We start from the raw sequence: 22,120 nt of genomic DNA, 5'->3' as shown, positions 1-22,120 counted from the left end.
GCCGCAACGGAGAAGGATTATCCCTTCCCGTTTAGTACTAAAATTTATATACGCGCTGTCTCTTGTTTTCGCGCCCGAGGAATTGGTGCCTGTGTTGACGTCGAGGAAGAGCATTTCTCGACTGATTTCCTGTCACATTCTCCCCCTTCTGGCCTTGACGTCAACAGTAATGCATGAGTAGATTTTGATACGTTACCTGTCAGCTGATAGTCTCTCCCCCGGGAAATTGCTTAAATAAATTTTACATGAACATGGCATATTTATGCTTCTCTTGGATTCAAAGGTGAGCGGCCAGGGGTAAGACTTGTGTGTAGTTACTCGCTATCCTTTGTGATTAATAAATCAAATATGTACGCCAAAAAAGGTACTCCGCTGGCGTACTCAAGCTATTGCACGCCTAATTTTACTACCTAAGCTAAATTTTGTACATGCATAATTCTCGCGAGGTCATGCTCGTGAGGGTTTCTTGATTCTCTTTTTCTTCTCATTATTATTACTTATTACTATTATAACTGTTGTTATTATCAATTCTGTTTATTTATTTGTTAATTCATTTATTTATTATTATTATTATTATTGTTATTATATATATATTCACTGCTTTTACATGCATATATATATATAAGTATGAGTAGGAACGAATTCATGAAAGTCCGCTTCACAAGTTAACACATTTTTGTAAGAAAGTTCGACTATAGCTCTCGGTGGTTCGCAATTAACATGCGGTGGTATCACTGTAGTCTGGTGATGGCGGAAATGTGCGTTTGGTTGAACTGGACTGTTGTTTTCGTTCTCGGGCCTTGAGCTTGGTTTTCGTCTTACTTCCTACCACATACACACGGTGGGATTAATGAGTTTCCCTCCGAGTTTGGCGAGAGTAACAATCTTGCTTATCTAATTGGATGGATCGTCTCGTAATTGTTCTGATACAGGTCTTCCAAAATCGACGGGTTTAAGAATTCTTAACTGGAGGAAGACCTACAACAAAGTGCGCTGGGGCGGGTTGGTGTTTCTTCGAGTCGTCTGCTGACTTCATTTTATTTGTGCTCCAGAATTGCTTAGTGAACCAGTAGTGTTTCCGACTTTTTCTGCGTAGACCATAGACCTGCGTTGTTGTGACTGTGTTCGCATTGACAACACCAGCTGCGAAGCGGGCAGGATGATAGTTTCCGAAGATGAATAATAGTTGCTACGTGTCAGACAACGTCGTTGTCACCGGGGGATGCTCGATGTATTTTTCATTCCCTCCGTTGATATTTTTATATTATTGAGACTAAGATCCAGATTTAATCCCCGGGCCTTCGTATGTGTTAGGAAGTATTTAGCTTGTTGTGTATGTCCGGCTTCGCGTTGATGCATTCTTCTTCAGTTAGCGTTTGAACAGGGATGCGGATTGCGTTTTGTACAGTTCTGGCGTTGTGCTTGGGTTACTTACATCTAAGGCTTCTTCGTGGTATTTTGAGATCGGTGATATAATATTTTCCGACAGTTTTGTTATTTTTATCCGCTAGTTCTACAACCATTGGCCCATGGGTTTTTTTTACAAAGGCTGGGCCTAGATAACGGTGACCTAGCTTAGCTGAATAACCTTCGGATTTTTTGCTTAATTTTTTATTCGGGTAGTAAACTTCTGTGCCTATTTCAATTTCGACTTGGTGGGGTTTATCCGCATTGACTTTGGCAAGACGATTTGACGAGTACCTCTGTAGGCGTTTTTCTACCTCATGACGTAGTTCGATAATTTGATCAATCCGCTTTATCCAATCGTTTAACGCTTCATCCTGTGTCACCGTTTCAGTTCCGCCGTAACCCCGTGAAATATTTTTAAAGATCGCTTCTCTGCCATGATTTAAAAAGAATGGAGAAATCCTACTACCGGCATGCGGCACGGTGTTGTACGCTAATTGAAGCTTTGATAAATTTTTATCCCATTCATTATGTTTATCATTAATAAATGAGGCTATCATAGGCTTTATAGTTCTATTGGTCCGTTCGACCGGATTAGCCTGGGGATGCGCGAGCGGGGTGGTGATATGCGTAATATTTCTTGCAGTCAGGAGACTTTTGACATCTTTATTAATGTACTCAGTTCCATTATCTGTAACGATTGATTTCGCAGCTCCCCATCTATCGAAGACTTGATCGAGGCTTCCGGCAACTAGTCTACCTGTTTGTTTTTTTACTGGGAATATTTCAATATATTTTGTGTATAGATCCTGAATTATGATCGCGTGAGTATTACCCCTTTTCGAGCGCGCGAACGGGCCTATTGTGTCTACCGACAGTTGTGCCCAAGGTCGTATGAGTAGTCTACTTGACATTGGTCCCTTTAACGGTCGTTGGTTGTATTTAACTTTCACGCAGATTTCGCAGTCTTCAACGAAAGATTTTATGTCTTGTGACATACCGAGCCAATAGTAGTTCTGACGGATACGATCGTACGTTTTATCTCTACCTAAATGACCGGCTGCTGGGGATTCATGGTTTTCAGTGATAATTTCCATGATCTCTTCGGGTCTAACTACCTTTTTCCAGGGGTTTTCGTCGTCAATTAATGCTTTCGCGTAATCTGGTCTAAAATAGAATAATTCGCCACCCTCTATCTTCCATTCTTCGAATCTCTCCGGGTTTTTCTTTACGAGCTCGTACTTCTTACTATACCAATCTGAGTCACAAATTGTATTCAGTTGGATTCGGCTTTGGATCGCCTCTTCTATTGTTTTTTCCCACCCGAGGGGGTCGACATCTACGTCGAACATTCTCGACAACGCATCGGGTGCTTCATTTTGTGTTCCTCGCCTATGCTCTACGGTTACATTATGTTGTAGTAAATAGATAGCCCACCTCGCGAGGCGTCCTACCGGGTTTTTCAGACCATGTAACCAACGTAGAGCTTGGTGGTCGGTGACGACGGTAAACGGCATGCCTTCTAGGTAACATCGTAATTTTTCGACCGACCAAACGACTGCGAGACACTCTTTCTCTGTAGTTGTGTAATATAACTCCGCTCCTCTGAGCGGGCGACTGAGGGCTTCTATCAAGTGTTCCTTATCCGAATAGGGATCTTTTTGGACTAAGATCGCTCCAAGACCGAAATCACTCGCGTCAGTATAGAGAACAAATGGTTGTTTCGGTATCGGGGTGTATAACCGTGGTGCGTCAGCCAGCGCAGTTTTTACTTTTTCAAATGCCTCTTGTTCAATCTCGGTCCATCGCCACGGGACTTTTACGCTCGTCAGCTTGTTCAAGGGACCCTGTATTCTAGCGACATTTTTTAGATGGCGGTGGTACCAATTCACCAGTCCATTGAACTGTCGTAACTGACTTCTATCTTTTGGGACTGGATAATTTAGAATAGGCTCAATTTTTTCGGGGTTGGGTCGCATTCCCTTTTCATCTATTATGTATCCCAGAAATTTGACCTCCTTGCAAGCGAAGTGACTTTTTTCACGGTTAATGATTAATTTTGCTTCACGTAGTACTTCGAATAGTAGCATTAAAATAGATAGGTGTTCGTCTAGATCCTGGCTTACGACGATCCAGTCATCCAAATAGACAAAAACCTGATCAATCCATTTATTAGGCAACTTTCGTTCAATGAGTAGTTCGTTTATTCTCCGTTTCAACGAGTCCATCAGACGCTGGAATGTAGAGGGAGCTCCCGTTAGCCCGTAAGGCATTCTGAGCCACTCCAGCAGCCCTTTCCCCTCCACGACAAACGCTGTAAACTTCCTACTCTTTTCGTCCATGGGGATTTGGTGGAATGCCTCGCTCATATCTAAGGTTGATATTATTTTCGCTTGACCGAGCTGAGACAAAATCGAACCCATTTGTGGCAACGGGTAAGCTGGTTTCTTAGTTTTTTTATTGACTACCCGATAGTCGATACAGAACCGCAGGCCTCCATTCGCCTTTGGTGCAACTACGGGCGAACTTGCCCACTCGCTATTGCTCCAGGTGACGTATTTTTTTTTTAATAAACGCTCTACTTCTTCATTGATGAATTCACGAACCGCCTCACTACGCCGGTATAGTTTTTGGCGGTGGGGGGTTGGGTCGTCTAGTTCTATTATGTGTCTAATCCGGTCTGTCATGCCTGAAGAATCCCGATCTAGTTTTGCAAATTCTTCGTCCAAGAATTTCCTCAGCTTTTCAGATTGATCTATTGACAGAGCTCTCAATTCGCTCGGGAGAACAAATCTATGTGAACATGGGTACGACTCTCTGCTGTTCGCCAGACTCCACGTCCCAGAAATGGGGTCGACTTTTACCTTAAAAGCTAACCAGAAGTCCATACCGAGGATTACTTCGCTTGATAGACCCGGAAAGATACTAAACCATTGCGGTCCATAGACTTCCCCGATATCTATTATAAAACACGTCCCGCCTAAACTCTTCACGATAGACCTGTCACCCAATCGTACCCCATTCCTCGTCGAAGAATCTGGTATCAAGTCTCGTATTTGCAGTTCTCTGACGCGTTCATAAGCTGATTCGCTCAGGTAGGATCTTTCGCTTCCGCTATCTATTATTCCCTGAATTCGTTGCCCAAAAATACAAATTTCGATTGGTATTCTAGAGAATTTTTCTGGTTCTTTAGCTCCATTACCCGGGCAATAAACCCGACGTCGTGTTAGCCGGTGGACGAAGCATGGAGGGATAGAAACTGGCTGCCAATTCCTCAATGCTTCGTTATCTAAGTCGTCTTGTCCAACTTTACTGGCATTGTTTGATGTATTGCTGCTTATCATGTTTAATCCAGGGAGGCTCTCTGAGGCTAAGGATTGTAGGGGGTCACCTATTTCATCGTCTGACATCTCGAATTCATCGTCAGTTTCATCGACGACATCCAGTTTGAAGGAGGAAACGGTCCCGTCGGTCGTTAAATCGGCATCTAGTTGAGAAAAAGGGGTATTATGTGTACTAGAAGAGGGTTTATCTAAATCAAGTACTTGTGCGATTTTAAATTTTCCACTATCCTCGGGTAACCTATTGTTTTTGTTCTTTTTTAGTTCTTCGTCTTTGCCCTCCATGGCAGTAACTGGAAGCGAAGCTACTGCGGGCTTTTCTCGTTTCCCGGCCGATGCACCAATCCCTGTTCACAGTGTGGCCTAAATGCTCGGAGCTGGCTCGTTAACTCTTGAGGATTTTCCGTCACCTCGTTGGGTATAGTGAATTGACTTGATGTCTGATTATCCGGTACCCGACGATTTAGGGATTCAGCGCCCATCTCATCGGTATTCTCTATGTTTATAACACCAGTATTAAGTCCCGCTCGGTTTCTCCCTTCAGACGCTGGGTCTACCTGAGACGTGACGGTGCTAATATTGATACCCTGACTACCTTGTGTAGGGGGGGTTTTCTCTTTACTTTGCGTTAATTGTTCAATTGTTCCTTCGAGGGCTTCGACTCTAGCTAATCTCGTATTTATGTTATCGAATGCCTGGATCAAGTGATCGAGTTTCTTTTCAATTTCCGACTCTATCCCTCCCGGGTGAGTCGGAGTTGGTGTTGATCGCCTGCCTCTTCCCCTCCACATAATTGTTCCACCCGGTGAAGGCGTTACTATTGTATCTGTACGCAATGTCGACACAGAATGAGCCACGGAGGTTTGAGGGCCCGATATCTCCACCTCTTCTCGCGAATCCCCCAAATCAATCGCGGTTCGCGGACCAACCGGTTCAAGAAATTGTACACCGGTTAAAGAATCACCCACCCCTTGATCTCCCGGAATATTTAACGGGACGGCCGAACCGCCAGTGACAGGCGGATTTGTCGTTTTTGGTTTGTTTTTACTATCGCTCCTCGTCACCATTTTTTGTTGTGTTGGGAGAACCATAGGAGCTAAGATCTAGCGCGGGGTCGTGCCAAAATCACTCGGATATGTATATTTTCACATATGACATTCAAACGATTATACACTAACAGGACGAGATAAATAACTAGATAAGTAAGTAAATATCGGGCAGTCGATTAAATATCTTTACGAAACGACCGGCTACCTCTTATGAATAGTTTGTAACGTGTATAAATGTACGGCGATAAACGTTCACGAAAACGAAGATATTTGACGAACGTATAATGATGGAATGAATCATCTCAGGTAATGAATATATTTTCAAGAGCTCACCACCTTATCTGTGAAGTATAAGTGTTATGTGTAAGAGTATGCGGTATAGCATGTCTTGACCAAGCTCCGGTTTACATCGGACTCGCGAACACGCTGTTTTCATTTATGATGGTCAGTCACGGGCACAATAGGTTTTATGGCCCTCTCGATACTTTCATATCATCGACGGTTCATTCCCGAAGATTTCATGTTTTATTTAAACAAAATTTTCAACTTGCCCCACGTCGGGCGCCAAATGAGAAAGGCTTCCTTAAATTTTTCTTTTTTTTCTTTTTTAAGCCGTCACCCGGCGCGGCCAGGGTCAGAGGCTGCCAGGGCTCATCCAGATATACTAGTACTTTCGATTTAATTTTAGGGCGCCAACTCGTTTGAGAGAACGAGTACTCTATATGTAATATGTTAAAGAAGCTAGCCCCGGTAGAAAGAGGGGAGGTTCGATTGAAACGACCCTATTAATTAATGTAACTTAGCGGGAATAAGGGGTCCAAGAGAAGCAAAATATAAGCCACACGGAAAGGAGAGAAAATACTCGCTGACAGACTTACATGTATTTCCTGTTAACCCACTTTATTCCGGAATGCACTATTTTTTCACAATGTTAACTGCACAAGACGCGACAGTTGCTGACAATAATCACTACTTATCAAGAGCACAATTCCTCGCTCGCGGACCCTACCCTCGGTCTTTACAAACAATAATTCGAGTCGAGATCCGGGGCAAAAGTGTCCTTTCGTATCGGTCCTCCGGGTAATCAGGCCGCAACGGAGAAGGATTATCCCTTCCCGTTTAGTACTAAAATTTATATACGCGCTGTCTCTTGTTTTCGCGCCCGAGGAATTGGTGCCTGTGTTGACGTCGAGGAAGAGCATTTCTCGACTGATTTCCTGTCACAATTGATATTCAATTGATTTATTATTTGTACGTCAACAAAAATTTTTAAATCCCAAAAGGTATCATGGTTCGTGAGTGGGAATCCGGTCAAGACAGAAACCAGGATGCTCTCGTGGCACACGTGCATCATGTTTGGCGAGATATCGAGGCGAGACAAGACCTTTGTCTCAATCTCGTTAATTCGATGCCAAACCGTATGCAGTGTGTCATCGAGAACAACGGATTATGGATACCATACTGAGAATCTCCCCATGTGAGCATGACGATCGCTTTAGAAATATCTTGCCACTTTAAAGTTTCAGAAACTTCATCTGGTAAATTTATAGCAAAAGTAAATAATTTCCAATGAGTTTCGTAATAATTTTATTCGACAGGAAACAGATTATTATCCCACAAGTTCTTAATCGGATACCAGGCGGAAGGTTTGCTTGGCAAAGTTATTATTTCGATGACCGAGCGTTCGTCAAAACATCAATTTCTCTCCCGAGATGTTACTCCACTACGATCTTGTATGAATTGGATTCTCGGGTACCAATCGACAAGAAATTTTTCCATGGAGTCGGGAAGCATACAATTTTCTAGCACGTCAACCTAATAAATGGAATTAATTTTTTGTTATTCATTTAGCCCCAGTTTTCTATCAGCGGTGTGCGTGCCTAACACCGAACGAATATTCAATCACTCTGTTCATTAAGTACATAGCGTGGGTTCAGGCGAAATCAAACCTCTAGGACTTGAATGTTTCGTCGTTCCTCTCTCGTGTTTATTCGGCTCCAAGGATTGAAAGTCACGTGCCCATAAGTTACCATCGGGAATTCTGTTTAAACGATGATCTATCGGCGAGGCTTAAAGGTTTTTATTCACAAGTACGTTCCATCCCTTGAAGATGACATTGATAAATCTGTGTGGATCGGAAATGTCGTAGAATTTTTTAGCACTACAGTATTACTACATAGTAACGGATTTTGCCTGGGAAGCGGAAGAAAAAAATATTTATGTACTGATTTTATAAAAAAATATAAAAATTACCGAAATGTCAATTGAGCGCTTTTTAAAAATTTTTCTAAAGCGCATCTGCGTCAAGTTAGGAGAATAAAGTTTTGTGCAGGAGGTAGGCCTTGGAGTTGAGTCAGGCAACATTTTTAGGCGCATCGGAGGGCTTGTAGCATGAAGAAGGCTCCAATGAGGCTTAAATGGAATCATATGCCTTCAAAATAGGCTCGAAATTTCGACTCGGATAGTTGGGCATAATTATTTTTTTAATTCGTACTAACATTTTTCGTTTTTATATTTTTTTAACCACCGTAATAGAACATAAAATAATTACGCACTTTTCGCAGTCAGTTCTTCTAACTCTTTGTATATTGTTTTTTTGCGAACAAAATTCTTCAGCGTCGATCGATTATGGCATACGAATTTGCTAATATAACCTCACACTGTTCCGTTTCGAGGCTTGGAATAAACAAAGCTAATCAATTTGTCGACCTCCCGCGAAGTTATCCAATGTGTCTTCTCTTCGTTGAAAACTTCCACCATCCCAACAACGAGACGATCGAATATTTCTGACAAAAATGATACCACGCGTATCTAGTTGCCAAAACAATGACTCTCCTAGACGCATCAGGGAAATAACTGATCCCTCCGAGCAGCTCGTTTGCGAGGAAGGAAAATTTCCTAGACAGGTGTAATGCCTGATTCTAGAGGAAGGACACCGCTACAGAAAAAAAATTCTAGACAGGTGAAACCTGTGGCAAAAATGCAACCACGCGAGTATTTCCTGTATCTAGTTTCCAAAAAAACCTCAATATTACGGTTTTGTTTAAATCTGTCAACATCCCCGTTTTGCAAGAATTAATCGTTAACCGAGTGATGAAGATAGCAAATATCGATGACAATTTGAAAAATAATTTTATTTCAATATTTTATAATAGAAATTTTTTTATTCCTGCAGACGCTGCAGTTCTGTTTTACGCTTTTTGCGAGGTCGTCTAAAACGTAGGCATGGCGGCGATTCGATCGAATTCTGCGGCATGGAACCCTCATCATTCTGTAACAATTATCCATTACTGTCTACCTCTCTCTCGTTAGGATAATTTTTTTCGGTCATTCATTCATAATATTAGGAAAGTGTAAAAAGGCTTTTATTGATTCCTGTTGTATTTGTTATCAACAATTGTATAATACTTTGAATTTTCTTTTTATAATAATAAACGATTTGATCTTTTTTTTTAAAATTCATATTATACATTGAATTTTATTTTGGTTAAGAAATAGGTGATAAAACTCCTAACTTTTTTGTTTGATACAATTTTCTGAAGATCAAATGAACTCTCGACATTAATATAATTTTGTTAACATTTATCTCATGCGTCTGCGCACCAGAAGAAATTACCTCGAAATTTATTGCGGTAGACGTTCCGCCTTCAGCTTCGCCAGTTCTGGTTTCTTCGCTGGAAACCATAACAGACATTGTATTCGTTTGGTTATAGCCGAGACTCACTATTACATTTGGATTTCAAGAGTATTTTCAATTGTAATGTGGTCAATATTATTAAGAACTGTGACGTGACATTTTGCCCCGCCACTCGTGCGAATCGTGTCGACCAGTGGACCGGGTTTGCGGCCCATTTTGACGCCACTGCGACTCGTCGGGCGCTGTTCGGAACGAGACTCACCGCTACGTAATGTTAAGATTTATTTTAAGAATTCGCGCCTATTATCTGTTGCGCGACAATTACCTTTTGTTTTACCTATTCCCGGCCCGTGTTGGGAAGAGAGAGAAAGAGTTCAGTTTTCGCGTGTTACCTTGATTCCAATATTTCAGAAATCTACTGTAGTTTCCGAGGTTTGGCCTCGCCTCCGCCACGATGGACCGAGCGCATCGCTAATTTATACCACCCGCACTACCTCGCTGTTCAAACCGATCTCGCCCGCGGGGAGCACTCTTCTCACATCGTCTTCGAGCTTCGAACATCACTCTCGACCTGCGGACGGCTGAGAGGACACGCTGGCATAGGCCATCCGTTGAACGCCGCCCGTGCCTCTCCCGCCGTAGCAACCGAGAGTTGCACCGTCCGCACAGCTATGAATTCGGGTGCCACGGTCCGTGCAATACGGTGCCTCGGTCGGTGGGGTTCGGGGGAGTTTCCTGGAGGAGAGGTGCTGCAATTGCCTGGTGGCTTATCGTCGTGGGCCCACGGTGACTTCATGACGTCTGGAGTCATGAGGGAGGCCTCCCCTCTGCCTTTTCAGAGATGCCCGCCGGATCCCCAAGAGGAAAGGCACTCGGATCACAGCCACTTAGTCGGGAGGAGCGTTTCACGTGGGCGGAAGAGGCGAGAGCAGCGAAGAACATCATGCAATTAAGCATAGCGTAAAAGCGGTGCGGAAAGTAATTTCCGTACGCGCGTCCCTTTTCGAATTTACCACGAATGCGCGAGCCAGGAGGCCGAACGTTAGTTCGCGCCCGGCGTGTGAGCGCTGCGGTGCTGGGTCCGAGTGGTGGGGAGAGCGCCGAACACCGAGGACCGCTCGCACGCACAATTAGTCTAATTCCGAGCACCGTACTGACGAGTCTGCGTTCCGGTGAGTATCATCAAGCCTTTCCTTTGTGCGGCGAGTTGGATCCCTCGGTAAGTCCGTTCTTTATCTCCCCGAATCGTTTGTCTGGTTGAGCTTTTTCGTGTGTTCTTTTTCGGAATATAGTTCCGGGTTTTAGTAGCTCTATTTGGCGTTTTCGAGAGACTTACGAGTCGAAGTATCGTGCGAGATTGCGGCCGATACCTCCCGGGTCTCGAATTTTGAGGATGTAACGCTCAGCTAGACAAATCGATTCCTTTAAGTTGGTTCAATCATTTCATGCATTAAATTCCGTAAAATTGTCGTTATTAGAATTATATTCTTTGAGTTTCGTTGTGTAAAAAACGCTGAACATAATGCGCAATATCTTTCGAGTACCTCTGTCTCTCTCTCCTTGCACGTGCCGAGGGCTCTAGCGAGCGTGCCCGGTCGCGCGATGTTTTCGTGCTTTCTCTCTCGCACTTGTTGTCGCGCTATACGGACTATACGGCGGTTAGTAGCGTCTTCTTTAATATTATATTTTGTTCCTTTCTTCTGTATCGCGTATTATTATTCTCTCGTAGTTGAACCGGCGTGCAGCGTATTGCCGCTTTCCGATACCTCATTCTTTTATTACGTTAACTGTTACTTAAATTATTTATTATTCTTTCATTACCTTGTCGCTCGCATTCTCTCACACTAGTACTGTACCTGTGTTTTACCTACAGTCCTCGCGACTGATTAGTTGTACCTACAGTCCTCGCGACTGATTAACTTTACCTACAGTCCTCGCGACTGATTAGCTTTACCTACAGTCCTCGCGACTGATTAACTTTACCTACAGTCCTCGCGACTGATTAATTTTACCTACAGTCCTCGCGACTGATTAATCGTACCTCCAGCCCTCGCGGCTGATGAACTTTACCTGCGCATTACCTACGGTACTTGTTACCGGTTACCTTTTACCTACAGCCCTCGTGGCTGATTAATCGTACCTCCAGCCTTCGCGGCTGATGAACTTTACCTGCGCTTTACCTACGGCCCTTGCGGCTGGTTACGTGTTACCTGCGTTTACCTGAGACACTCAATTCGTGGGTGTCCAATAACGAATGTGAGGCGTGCGAATATGCGAAGCGACAGATCAGCTCTATTATTTTCATTATCCAGATTCTACCCGTCACTTGTATTATATCGCTTGAACTTATGTCCGATCATTAAAATTTACCGAATCTCGTATTTGATTAGTTTGTTCTCGATTGTTCACGGCGTTCAATATTAATGTCTTTCTTGTAACTTTACGCGTCGTCAAGGAGTTGAATAAATTGTGAATATTTTGCCCAAATTTCTATCTTGTTTCGATTATGTTATTTTGCGTTCCTGATTGCTACTTTTCCCCAAGGACCACCCCCTCTACCTTCTGTACCTCAGTTTGAGCTGAGTAGCCGGACCGTCCTCGGTCACTCGTGTCTCTCGCGCACTCTGAGTATCGTGATCTGTTGGCGTTACCATCGTAGAGAGTGAATAAAATTAAAGTCGAGTAATCGACGGTACTTCGTACCTGGCGCCCAATTCACTCTCGTGGCCGGAGAGTCGGGCGAGCAGACGAGACGGGTGAGCCGAGAAGGGACCAATCGTACCCTCGCGGGGAAAATTGCGTTACAGAACATAATAAGAATTTGACGAAAATATGTACCGAACAGGGGAAAAACTGCGCTCAGCAAGTGATAGCAATTCCGAGCGCGCTGCCTGCCCAATTTCAAAGAAGATTTCACTATAAAAATAACAAAATTTATATTCCTCAATATCAACAGAAATGTGGAATATTTTATGATCCTGTTACTAGTTATTCAAAAATTGATTAAATTTATGATTTTTTATTTTTATTTTTTATTGACAATAGATATTTAATCTAATTATGGATAACGATTTGCTTTCGCCGATATTAATCTTGTTACAAGGGGTCGATAGCCACAGCAAAGATTTTGCAAGACAGAATTTATTGAAGGACAATGTTTCAATGCCGAGACAAGGGTTGTTGAAAAAAAATCTATATTTTTTTTTCGTGCTCAAGCAGAACATGTTAATACATCATGGAAATCGAATTCTGCCCAAATTAATGAACTTTAAACAATTTTTCAAGATATACGCGATATAAACACGATATACGCCAATATAAATAAACTGCTGATCGGGCGTCATTGCCGTTGTGGTACCCAACCTATTATTCTACGGAAAATCATGAGCTATCAATGTGATTAATTTAAGATTTCATTCTTGAAGTTTCAGCTACCTAAGATTTTTATAACACTAATGACAAGATAAATTTTCAATGAATACGTAAATGATTTTACTTTTTTTTCCAGCATTTACGATCTCTTAAATTTTAATCGAAAGTCACGGTCCATTTGCTGCCACTAAAATGTCCAATTTTTAATAATCATTTTCTTATTTAAATGTTCGACAACCCTCCCTGATTTTTTGTAGAGTCTTTTTTGAATATTTTTCTATGCTGTGTAAAAAGATCTGATTTTTCTGCTGATTTTGAAATACTGTGCATGACCTTATTAAGTCTCATTCCTAAGTATGTTTGAGATAATGCAAGAATCGACATTCTAATAGAACATAAAATGATAACTCACTATTCACAGTCAGTTCTTCTAACTGGATGGATATTTTTTTTCCGAACAAAATTTTCCAACGTTGAACGGTTACGGTGGATGAATTTTCTTATATAATCCCGCCGCCCTCGGGGTAGGGCCTTGGAATATACCAACGTAATTATATCGTCGAGCTCCCGCGAAGTTGGATCATACCACTCCTCTTCGTCAAAAACTTTTACCAGCCCGACAATCAGACGACCGAATATTTCTGGGGTATCAGAAATATTCTTTTCAAATTTATAAACGGATCCGCGTATGTATCCTGTCATCTTGCTTTCAATGTCAGATTACGAATGAGAAAATGAGCAACGGCCGTGACGACTTCAATTGTTTCATCATCAGTAACCTAAATGCCGCTACACAAAAAAACTTCTACACAGGTGTAGAGTATTTCCTTTATTCAGTTTCTAAAAAAACGAATCTTTACGTCGGATTCACCCGCATAGACCCACCGGGGAAATTACTGTTCCCTCCGAGGGCTTCGCTCGTGAGGAAGGACACCGCTACAGGAAAAAAATTCTAGACAGGTGAAACCTGTGGCAAAAATGCACCCACACGAGTATTTGCTTTATTCAGTTTCTAAAAAAAAGAATCTTTACGTCGGATTCACCAGCATAGACCCACCGGGGAAATTACTGTTCCCTCCGAGGGCTTCGCTCGTGAGGAAGGACACCGCTACAGGAAAAAAATTCTAGACAGGTGAAACCTGTGGCAAAAATGCACCCACGTGAGTATTTACTGCATCTAGTTTCCAAAAAATCGAATCTCTACGTCGGATTCACCAGCATAGACCCACCGGGGAAATCAGTGTTCCCTCCGAGGGCTTCGCTCGTGAGGAAGCAGACAAATCATTGACCGTTAGATTGACTTCCAGTCGCCACTGTGTTCGACGTTTTGAAATTCTCATCAAATTATTTTGATCTCCCTGAAAATTCTTAATATTAAAATAAATAACTCGAAAACTGTAAACTTACATTAGCATATTTATTCATTTTTCACTATTTGTTACAGTGCTATAATGAAGATCATTCAACAACGATCGTTGGTTAGGGTTAGGTTTTGGTTATTGGTGTATGTGTGGCTACTCTTAATTCGAGACTAGAAATTACGCGTGACACATGGGTCTGAAACTCCGCCGTACTTCAAAGAACTTCGACAAATGACGATGCGCAGTCGGTAAAATCACAACATATTTCATCTGACCAGGCATTAATGCATAGTACTGTACATTGACAGCCCTGTCCTCTGCTGGCCTGAGGCTCTCGCCGAGACTATATTTTCTCTGAATAAAACGATTTGCGGTGGTGGGGGTAAAATTGGCATGTGACTTTCTTTAATTGCAAAGCTCATGAGTTATGTACGGCTTTGAAAATTGAACTTTTAGCTAATTAAGAAGTTCTCTGTCGAATGAGTTCAAAATCAGCATGCTCGGTGTCGTAATTTCTGAGAAAAAACTTTGCACGGGCTTAAGATTATGCAAAAGTTACTAACACATTCAGGATTTTACGTATCTGTATACGCGTACTCCAACCGCTACAAACATAGGCCTCTTGGCCCCCATGATCACCAATTCCTGGTGAGAGAAATTTTGTTTCAACCATTGAAGGGTGAGAGAATTTATAGGCCAATAACATTAAATCAAAAGAGCAAGGAAGTTTGGCGGAAAGCTAAGGAGCTCGGGAGCTCGACAGCACACGAAAGTCACCAGCCCAAGTTCACGTCATGTTGACGTTTGGGGTTATGATGTTATTAAGTGCGTGCGAGAAAATAAAAATAATTTTCGCGTCATCTAACGAAGTGCATATTAATATTTATTTTGTTAAAACTTGTGGAATACTAAACCGGTATAAAAGCGGCCGCGTAAATGTAGACTGTGATCTGTGTGTGAAAATAAAAAATATAAAAAAATGCGCGATGCATATGTCAACGAAACTTTTCAAGATTTCATTATTTCGTTTGATTGGAAATAAGTGTCAACTGAGATAATCTTTCAATTAAACCAGAGTGCGCGGAATATTGTACAGTGTAAATATATCATCAGTTGCGCGATTATATATCATGTGTAATTATGTAGGTTATATATACGAGTGCCCTTTGATAGCTGTGTGGTAATAACGAACCGGCCGGGGTTTGATGTTGTGCGGGACAAATGTAACAAACGTTCGCATAGTTAGTGAATAATATAAATAAGGCAAATCAGTGTATCAAAAATAGGTCTGGAAGTTGTAAGGAAAAATGTTCGTCAACCTAAAACGTCAAATTTTCTTTTTGCGATCTGAAATATTATGGTTGATAATTAATAAAACAAGAACACACGGAACTGTTAGTATATATAATGTGAGAAACTCCAATCGAATAAATGTTTTCTAATTTATTTTTTGTGTCATCATTATTTTTGAATATTCCCATATTTTTTTTCCTATTCAGTTTGGCTCCGCTCTTTCCGATCCTTGTTTTGACTCCATCGGTTTGCAGCGGATCGATACATATTATTAATTGGTTGCTTAATATGTGTCCTTTAATTTTCTACCATTTCTTCATGCTGATTGTGGTAACCTGATTCAAGTGGTTTCCGACTATGATCATTATTCGCACATTTTGTATATCAGATTCTCAAAACAGTTTCTGGTGTTGATATAAGTGTAGTTATACTTTTTCCACCTGGCCTGTCGAGTAATAAATTTTGAAACTTGTTCCAAAAAGTCTTTGGATGCTTTTTTTGCTGATAATATGAAAAGTTAAATCTTCGGAATGCGGTAGGCAAACACAAATTTTGACAACAACACTTATGAAATAACGTGTATGTTGAGTATTCCTATTCTGCATACTGCAAATGTGGAATTATTGGTGAAAACATTCATTATGACAAGTGTACAGTTGCTCAGTTTTCGATAAGATTAAGTATAATACCTGCCAACATCATGGAAACCTTCAGAATTTCTGAATGTTATGTGCGCTATGTCATTTTAATGTAACATCATGACTTCTAACAACTTTCCACTCTAATACTATAGATTTGGATCATTGATATACAGCAAAAATCTGCAAACTATAAAATTTATATACTGTGCCATTCATTTTATTTTTTGACTCGCACCGTAACATAAATATCAAGTGAAAAATTCATTACAAAAGTCTTCAGTTGCTCATTTATGGATGGATTTGAAATTGCTGTCTTCCAAACTCATTGCGCAGATACATTGAATCGCAGCAGATACCTGCGAGCTTGGAAATTTCTGTGGATAAGTATATGTGCTAAGTATCACCCCATATCTTTGATTATGGTAATATGTAATGGAACTTTGTTCAGCAAGTTTTAAAGTATTTCTTTTCAAATAGTATTAAAGTTTGTATTACTGCGGTATGGAGCGAATACCTTCAAACTTTGATATTTTTGTGTCGCAGCATGTGTGCCAATTATTTAAATTTTTTACTCCAACCGTAACATGTAATTTCAAAAATTCATCACAAAAGTTTTCAGCTTTACTAATTATCTTAATTTTCCTTTTTCTAAATACTATGCTAAATTTCTGAATTTCCTAATTTATTTCTAAATTATCCTGAAATGAAATTGTTTTCCTCCACAACCAATGCAGGTACCTTAAACGTCTTTGAATTCCGTTGCTCTGTTGAATCAAGTACGCTCAGTTTTTTTTACTTCTTTGAATTCTGACATAATAAATGTTTCCGGGTGCCTTTTTTCTGCAACTATCCAACTGTAGACAATTGGATCTCCGCGGCCACTTGCAAACTTTGGAAATATATTTCATCGGGGGCATGTTTTGGATGACACGAAAATGTCTAGATTCAGAATGCAAAAACGACATTTAAAAATGGTCAATTCTGTTGGATTCGTTGTGTCTTGAATTTGATCTATCTTTTCTCTTTTCCTTTCTTTTCACTAACGTTATAAGCCGGAAATCATATCTCAGCCTGCAACAAGCATTGCTACATGCTCTTGAGTTTCCAATGGACAAAACATATTAGAAGACAAGGAGAAAAATCACCAAAGTCCAAGAACAAACCTCTATCGAAATATTTCCAGTACAATTTTGACGAAATTTAGGTCTTTTTTCGTGGAAACCAACGTTATAAGCCGAAAATCATATCACGACCTACAACCTGTTTTTCACCGTGCTCTTTGGTTCCTAATTGACAAAACATATTAGAGTACAAGGAAAAAAATCGCCAAAGTCCAAGAACAAACCTGTGACGAAATATTTCCAGTTCAATTTTTACGAAAAATAAGTCTTTTTTAGTGGAACCCAACGTTATAAGCCGAAAATCATACCCCGGCCTCCAACCCGCTTTCGACCGTGCTCTTGTGTTCCTGATTGATAAAACATATTAGAGTACAAGGAAAAAAATCGCCTAAGTCCAAAAACAGACCTGTGACGAAATATTGTTAAAAGTACTCTAAGTGTTTGCCGAAAGATGGCGAGGCCAAGAGTCCCAACAATGTGTGTCGACGAATGAGTGTGATTGCTACCTCGATAGAGTGGGAACGATACCCTCGATGTCCGGGAATCGCGGCGGTCGCATCCGGGAGGAGGAACCCGGTAAGGTAGATAGGTAGGTAACCCTTTTATTTATTGATTGTTTGTTTGTTTTTTTTTTGTTTGGTTTGTTTTAGGTGGACCGGGCGGCCAGGATTGGTGAGGCTCGGTGGGCGATCTTCTGGCCTTTCTTCATGGCGACGCGGAATAGCGCGACGACGTCTCTGGGTCGGAAGCGTTCCCGCGCTGAGGGAGCTGCTTCCCTCTCTAATTATTTACCCTTGTTGGGGCGTTTGACAATGAGCAGAAGGCCCGGAGGGGGAGCTGATCAGCGCGGCAACACTCTCAAAAAGTGCGTCGAAATCCTCGGGTTTTTCGAGGGCCTTGAGTGCCACATGAGGAAGAGGAATGTCTGGGAGTGAAATAAGGGGGGCCGGAAACTTGAACTCAGTTGTATGTGCTTTTTTATTCGGTGGTGAGTTTTTGGTTACAAGTTCGGGTTGACGTTTTTTGAGAACCGGCGTATTCCCCGACGTGTGAGTCACCTCATCTTCCCCGAACAAAGCGGCGATTTTTTTTTGCTTTTTTAGCCTTTCGCGTTTCCAAAACCGCGACCCGTAACTCCTCTAATTCCTGTGTTTCGAGGATATCTCGATTGGCCTTCCGGAAGGCGTCCCCGTATGCCTGGGTACCATTGCGTTCCAACCGGGGGTCCGGGCCGTATCGGGTGACGATTGCGGGTGTTAGCGGGAGCGTAGCACGACGTCGCAAAATACGCCGGATGTCGCTCGGGGTTTTGCACTTCGGCATAAATATAGCTACAAATTAGTAAGACCAAAAAAAAATAAAATTTAAATCTGAAAAAAAAAGAAAACAAAAAAACCGGGAAAATTTCGAATAAGGCAAAGTTTTGAAAAAAAGGATACGAAGTAAGGGTGGAGTTCCCTCTTCGGGATTTGCGAGCGATGGATTCCCTCTTCGGGATTTGCGAGCGATGGATTCCCTCTTCGGGATTTGCGAGCGATGGATTCCCTCTTCGGGAGATAAAGTACGATGGGTTCCCTCTTCGGGAGATAGAGTACGATGAGTTCCCTCTTCGAGAGATAGAGAAACAACTCGAAAAATAATATCATCACTGCCCGGGTGGTCCGAGGTTATAGACCTCAGGCCTATGGAGCGCAAACGAGAATCTTTTTCTCTCGTCGCCCTCTAGCGGCGGTTAGCCGAACTATCGAACCCGTGAGTAGGCCCTAGGCTTATAGCCGCTGGCCGGCGAGTCGCGTATGCGAAACGACGCCATCTGTTGGCGGCGGGCGAACTACGGTTGCGCGATGTATTATAACGCGTGGAATTAATTTATGTTACAAGGGGTGTACGGTATTAAACTTATTAACGAGATAACTGTCTAGTAATAAACTTAATATTTACATAGTTTTACATTTCAGGGTTTTTTTTAGACGCAAAAAAGCATCGACGGAAAGAAGAAAATTGTCGTCGCAACGTGACGTACAACAATATTTCCAGTTCAATTTTTACGAAAAATAGGTCTTTTTTCGTGGAAACCTACGCTATAAGCCGAAAATCATATCCCGGCCTCCAACCCGCTTGCGGCCGTGCTCTTGGGTTCCTAATTGACAAAACATATTAGAGTACAAGGGAAAAAATCGCCAAAGTACGAGGACAGACCTGTGACGAAATATGTCCAGTACAATTTTGACGAAAAATAGGTCTTTTTTCGTGAAAACCAACGTTATAAGCGGAAAATCATAAATAATTCATAGAAATTTAAACTAAAATCCTATAGTCAACTGAACATAAATAAGGAACTTTTGAAAAAAAAGACGTGATATCAAACCATAAACTTCCCCTAGGAAAAAAAAGGTTGGGACAAGTACATTGATGGTCCCTCGTTTCCTGATAATTCCATCCATAAAAAAAACTTTGAAAATATTTTCTTTTTAAATTATCAAAAAAATGATTTTATAAAAAAAAATACAGAACAATTCGAAAAAATTTTCACAAATCTTGAAAAAACATTATCTGTAAAAAAAACTAATCTGTATCTATTTTTTAAAGTGTCAAAAGAATCAAATAACAAGTAAAAAATAAAAAACCGAAAAATCGCGCTTGAAATCATTTTGGAAACCGATGCCTCATTCATCTTAATTGATTCGAACAGCTAAATCAATTGAAAAAAATTCCATCTAATTTACGTGCAGCATTAAAATTTACTATATCAATTCGAGGCCAAGTATTTTCTAATGAATTGAAAAAAGTTACCACTTGAGTTACGTGCAGCACTAAAATTTATGATATCAATCGAAGGACAAGTAATTTATGAGTAACTCCAAATTTCAACATTATGGAATTGTTCTAAGAAGCTTTTAAATCCAAAAAAATCACATGCAAGCTAGTCATTTCTTACTCTATGGTGGCAAAGACTTATAAGAAAATCGATTCTTTTCAGACTTTCAGGAGCTTCTGATATTATTCACAATATTCGACGTCGATTGGATCGATACAAATTATGTTTAAATATGAGTTAAAAGTACTTGTCCGGCCCATCACTTTCCATTAAAATTGTTTATTCAAATAAAAATCAGGGCTTCTCTAGAACTGATCGAGCACAAATATTCATGCAGAGCGAATTTAGAGAGTTATCTTCAAGTAATATTCCCTTATGTTGTGCCCGTACATCGCACTCCTAAAATAAAGAGTATATAAATTAAGCGTTCTCAGCATAAATGCATTGACGGAGAAATATCGACGTTCCCGAACGAGCGCATCGACCCTCGATGTCATCACCGAAACTTCGAGAAAGAATATCACGCCATATTGTCGCGAGAGGGGGAAAAACCCCCAAGTCTATAAATTTACCAACTAACCAAAATTCGACAGTCTTTGACGAGAATTGTAACGATTGGTCTCGAGGCAATAAAACCTCGAATTTGTAACTTCTTAAATAAACTTATTGTTAACTTGTTGTAAAAGTATCGAGTTGGAGTTCAGCTCTTTTGGCCTAAATCCCTTAAATACTCGTCCTTGATAACTCGTCCCTTCGCGACGGTCTTCGCGGACACAACACTTAGGTGCACTAATTGAATAAGAATGGAAACGAATTGTCCTGTACTATACAAGGGATGTTATTGTGCATCAATAAATAAAAAACATTTTGCACATTAAATATGTTCAAGCTTCCAAAAATAACTCCTCAGTTGGTATTGGAATGACGGCAATATTTACTTCTCACTTTTTCCAGCGAACGAATTTCATTCGGTATAACTAACCTATACTATTATTAAGAACATTAAACTAATAATAAATCGCATGTCAATAAATTTTTAACCGGATTCTGCCGTACAATTTCGTTTTTTTATGATTGATTTTTATTTGAATGAATAGTGATGGGCCGGACAAGTACTTTTAACTCATATTTAAACATAATTTGTATCGATCCAATCGACGTCGAATATTGTGAATAATATCAGAAGCTCCTGAAAGTCTGAAAAGAATCGATTTTCTTATAAGTTTTTGCCACCATAGAGTAAGAAATGTGTGCAGGATTGAGCGAGGCCTCGACGGTAGCGCGAGAGAATTCGGGCCGGGCTCTCGCGCTCCGCCACTGGCGTCGCCAGTTCGCGGGTTCGGACATTTTGGGCGCGTGCAATTAGAGCAGCCGGGTGCTCGTTTCACGCGCTCACGGGGGGCGTCGCCACTTCCTGGGCAGTAATTAGCACGGGACCGGGGAAGCACACCGCGCATGTGCGCGGGGCTTCATCATCGATCTCCATGATTGATGCCTCAGTCTTGATCCGGTCGCTGAAGCGTGCAATACGGCTAATAACTGCATCTCACCTTCTCACCAGTTTTCGGTATCAAATTCGGGTTCTCTTATTCATTTTCGGTTCAAATCATTGCACGGACTCTGCGCATTTAACGGAACATTCTCTCGGACTCATTTTAACGGTATATCTCTAAAAATCATCGGGTTCTTTCTCACGAGCACGCTTCGGTCGTCCATCTTGTTCGTCTCGCACGTGCTCGACGAACACCGGATCAACTCGCCATTTTCATCATCGGGCTACTCGCCGGGCTCTTTCTCAACAATTATCGGGACTCATTGTACGGTATCATCGGGAGTTGCCTCACAAATAAATCTACTTACAATTTTTCGCTATTCTCCGCCGCATTTATTGTTTGCCACCTACACCAGACTCCTTGCACAAACAAAATGACTAGCTTGCATGTGATTTTTTTGGATTTAAAAGCTTCTTAGAACAGTTCCATAATGTTGAAATTTGGAGTTACTCATAAATTACTTGTCCTTCGATTGATATCATAAATTTTAGTGCTGCACGTAACTCAAGTGGTAACTTTTTTCAATT

Source organism: Venturia canescens, chromosome 2 (genome assembly GCF_019457755.1).
Source record: "Venturia canescens isolate UGA chromosome 2, ASM1945775v1, whole genome shotgun sequence".
Lineage (NCBI taxonomy): Eukaryota > Metazoa > Arthropoda > Insecta > Hymenoptera > Ichneumonidae > Venturia > Venturia canescens.
Note: the sequence above shows the minus strand (reverse complement) of the source record.